We start from the raw sequence: 4215 nt of genomic DNA, 5'->3' as shown, positions 1-4215 counted from the left end.
GCAGGAACAGCCCAGGGCTGTCACACTTCATCCCAGCTTTAAAAGACCCCGAATTCTTCCCTTAGTCAGACCGTGGCCCTTAACTCCTCCCTTTCCCTCTGCATCCATCTCTATGGCAGGGCTGCATGCAAACTCGCCAGTGCCTGCGAGCATGGTTGGGACTGTAAGGGCTGTACCTTACCTCCTCCGCCTCCGCCAGCTTCCCCAGAACAAGGTGGATGCAGCCGATGTTAAAGCAGATTTTGGCAGGGGGGTTCTGGACGGCCGTGAAGGCATCCAGGGCTGCCCTCCACTCCTTCCCGTCTGCCGCGCACACCCCTTCTTGCCACAGCCGGATCGTCTCCACCAGGGACATGGCGCAGCGGGAGCGGGATGCGGGGTCCCCGGCCGCGTCGTGGGTCTCACCCCTCCCCTCGTCCTTCCTTGCGGCGCTGCTCGGCCTCTCTCTAGCTCCCTTCTGCCTGTACTTCTGCCTTCCCCGCTGCCCGTGTTGCAAACCTGGCAGGAAGTGGCCTCACTCGCGTCAGTGAAACGCGGCCCCGGGATGGGGAAGTGGGGCAGAGGCTGACTCCGCCGCAGCGGTTTCCACGCTGAGCTGCCACGGGTTGCGCGCCAGGTCCTCTCCGGCAGCCACTCCTCACCTCTTCGGGTTTTGCTTCGTCCGGGTTTTTCATGAAAAGCCATGGATTTTGTCAGCTGGGTGGCTGATCAGGTCAAATTTAGGGTTGCAAAGCCACAGGGCGAGCGCTGCAGCTGAGCCCCTTGTGCCCTCCGAAGCGTGGTCCTCGATGGAGGTAGCTGCTAAACGGTTCCTGCAGGTGTCCCCTGGCAGGCATGGCTACCTGCAGCTGGGCTGGGGCTACCCTGCCTGCCTGCCCGCCCAGGCGGGAAGGCGAAGTACAGCCCAAGGCACAGCCTGGGAAACCTTTTGCCCTGCCTGTCCCCCACCGCGTTGCCCCAGTGAGGGGCTCCGCTTGCTGTGGGTGCGCGGAGCTGCCCGAGGAAGGGGCTTCGGGGGGTGCTGCACCGAGCTCCGGCAGCGGTGGTAACTCATGCTCAGCCCAACATCGCTTCTGTTGAGGTGTTTTATGGCCAACGGTGCGTAACCTGGCTCTGGAGCACTGCTGGGAGGACAGGGGGAGGCTCAACACGTGACAGCGGCAGTGACAGCAGGGGTCTGACCTGCTGACTCAGAAGGCTTGGAGCTGGGTGCTCCACACGTGGTTTCTAAGTAGTTTTGGAAGTAATTTGCCTCTGCTGCATCTACCAGCGATGTGATGCGTATTTTGTAAGAGCTTAAAATATGTCAGCAAGACTTGGCCCTTGTGCGTTTACTCAAACTTCCCCAGCAAATTACATAATGCCAACAACAGGAGGAAGACTGTGGAGGAGACTTTTGTTTGACTTCTGCTTGGGAAGAAACCTGAGCTGCTGAACAGCAAGGACTTGGATTTTAATCAAAAGTAGGACCGAGCACACCCCTGAACCTGGGGCTCTCTTTGGTTTTCCAGTTGTAAGCGTGCCCTCGGCATCCCTCTGCACCCAGCCGGCTCCCATGGGCTTCCTACAGGAGCATGGAGGAGACTCTCTGACCTCCAGAAAAGCGGAGGGAAATGCAACCAGCTGAAGTGATGCTGAAGGGAAGGGGTAGGAATAACAACATGGTGAGTGTGAAAACACCCCTCTGAGGCGCCTTTTCTCATTCCTGTGAGGAATGGGAGACCCCATCTAGCAGGAAATGGTTCACCTTATTGTAGGGATAATTTTCTGCTCGTTTCATTATCTGAATTAGTGCACTGCTGGGTCAGATTTATCCCAAAACCGGTACAAGGAGAGCTGGAGGAGGATGCAAGATCACCCCTGTAACAAGTGTTGGCGTTTTTTTCTTGTTTCACAGAAAGATGGGATCTGAAAGATGCAAGCACAGCAAATGCTCACAGCAGCTATCCTTCTGCTTGGTTATTTTTAATGTAATATTCAAACAATTTCAAAGCTGTGATAAACACACCCCTTCTAGTGAGTCTTTTGTTCCCCTTTCTCCTACCAAGTTGATTTAACAGGCAAACTTGTTTCTCCCATGATAATGTCCAAGAGGAAGTGAGTAACAGAGATGGTGACACCTCCCATGTGAGATTCTTGGAATCCGGCACAAATGCAGATCGCCAAGAGATGGGTAAGAAATATGTAGAAATGCCCAAAATCCAGCCAAGGTGCAGCAGCCATTCTTAAGTTTATACAGCTACAATATGCAAGAGTTTATCATCATTTCTGGAGAGAAGAGACACAAAAAAAGACTGATCTGGGCATTAGAAAACATTACACATGAGGAAAGACTGAGGGGATTGATCTTGTTTGGGAGGAGATCTATAACGCAGGAGGACCAGAGGAGACTGAGAGTGTCCAGCTCCTTCCCTGGAAGGCAGGTCTGAGCTCGCTCTCTGCACAGGACCTGATTTTTTGGCTCATTCCCTAAACAGTGGCAGGGAGCAAGGCAGGAGCCCACTGGAATTCTTTGGCCAAGTGATGGATGACTCAGAGCCCAGGGCTTGGCAGGGGCTGCAGCTCTGAGCAGCAGGAGGACAGCAGTTTCTCTCGGCTATTACAAAAGCAGGATGTGACTGATAAAGGTGCCATTGCCACACGCTCTGGCCAAAGCTGAAGGCAGTGGTGGGAGGTTTGCAAATGAGGCTCGGAAGTGCTAAGCCTTCCCAGCAGAGCTCTGCAAACGCGGTCCCCCTTCGAGTGGGTCTGATCTGCACATAGAGTATTTTTCATTGAAGGCTTCCTTCTCATAATAGGAAAGGAAATGTGTTTTGCAAAATGAAATTGTTGAGGGATTTTTTTCTTCCCTGCCCATGTTTCTCTGTTTTCCTCTTGAAAACCTGTTGTGCCGTATTACTCGAAGGATTAAAACACCCCCTCTGCCTGGGTGTGTGCAAATGGCCGCTCTGCCAGGGTGAGTGGGGACGACTGGGGTTCAGGGCTGGGAGCTGAGTACAGCCTCCACCAGCCCCAACTGCTGTGAGATGGCTGCTAGCTGGAGGTGACTCCCATGGTGAGATGGTCCTCTCCATCTTACGGGCTGGTCCCATCCCTGGGCTTCACTGCTGGAGGTCTTGTTAACGCCATGCTGGTGGATTTTGGCTGTGCCAGGAACACTCGGTGTCCTCTGGTGTGTGCCTGCTGGGGATGCCAAGCTCAGGCTCTGAGGCTCTGCTTTGCCAGCGGGGCGGTGGGAGCGCATGCCTCCTCCCGCAGAGCTGGTGCCCGAGGATTCAACGCTGCTCCGGACTCGCTCAGCCGCTGGCGGCCCCCGCATAAGGTGAATGCAGCATCCAGACACAGGTCGCTGTTCGGCGCAGCTGGGGCTTGCTCCTCGTTGTGGTATTTGTATGGTCCACGAAATCGAGCAAGGCAGGATTTGGAGGAAAGAGGTAACTTTTTTTTTTTAAACTAGATTTACTTTTTACCTTCCTGTCAATCACTTAACAGAAGAGATGCCTTCCTGCAAAGCTTGCACTACTGCCCCCACATCAGTGCATGTCTTTTAGCATACCTCTGAACACAAGTGCAGAAGATGTATATGTTTTCTAAATGTTTCTAAATACATCATAGCCTAAGACAAGGGGAAACTGGAGAACCTCTAAGATCACGCTTCTTGTTGCCTTCGTTTATCTAATGCCACCTAGAGGTAGCTGACCTGCTTTGACATCATTTGTTTTGGAAAATATTTTTCACTTATCTGGGATTACAGCTTTCTGTTAATTTTTTTTTTTTTTCAAATGAGGATCGATTGGTGTCTTAACCAAATTTGGACGAATGGAAGGAAACAGAGAAGCCAAACAGAGTCCCTGGGAGAGCTGTAAGGACAGAGCCATCGCTGCACGTGGCCAGGAGGATGAGGTTTCTGTATGTCTGCATGGTTGAAACCTGGATGTTTTCTGTGGTCTTTGCAGCAAGGCCAGGTCTTCCACTTTGTGTGGCCAGTGCCTCCTGTTGTGCCTATGTTCCGAAGTAGTTAAGCAAGAAAAAGGGTCCTAGGAAGGAAGGGCATCCTAGGGAGGGAGGGCATCAAATGGTTGAGGGGTAGCCACACCGGTTCCCATCTGCGTGGAGGCCCAGAGGACAAGGGACGCTGTGCCCCTTGTGGGGGAGCAGGAGGTGGGACGAGACAGGCCCAGTGACAGGGCTCTGCTGCCCTGCTCAGAAAGGCTT

Source organism: Fulmarus glacialis, unplaced genomic scaffold (genome assembly GCF_000690835.1).
Source record: "Fulmarus glacialis isolate BGI_N327 unplaced genomic scaffold, ASM69083v1 scaffold28831, whole genome shotgun sequence".
NCBI classification, from domain to species: Eukaryota; Metazoa; Chordata; class Aves; order Procellariiformes; family Procellariidae; genus Fulmarus; species Fulmarus glacialis.
The sequence above is the reverse complement of the archived record's forward strand: the minus strand, read 5'-3'. Positions refer to the sequence as shown.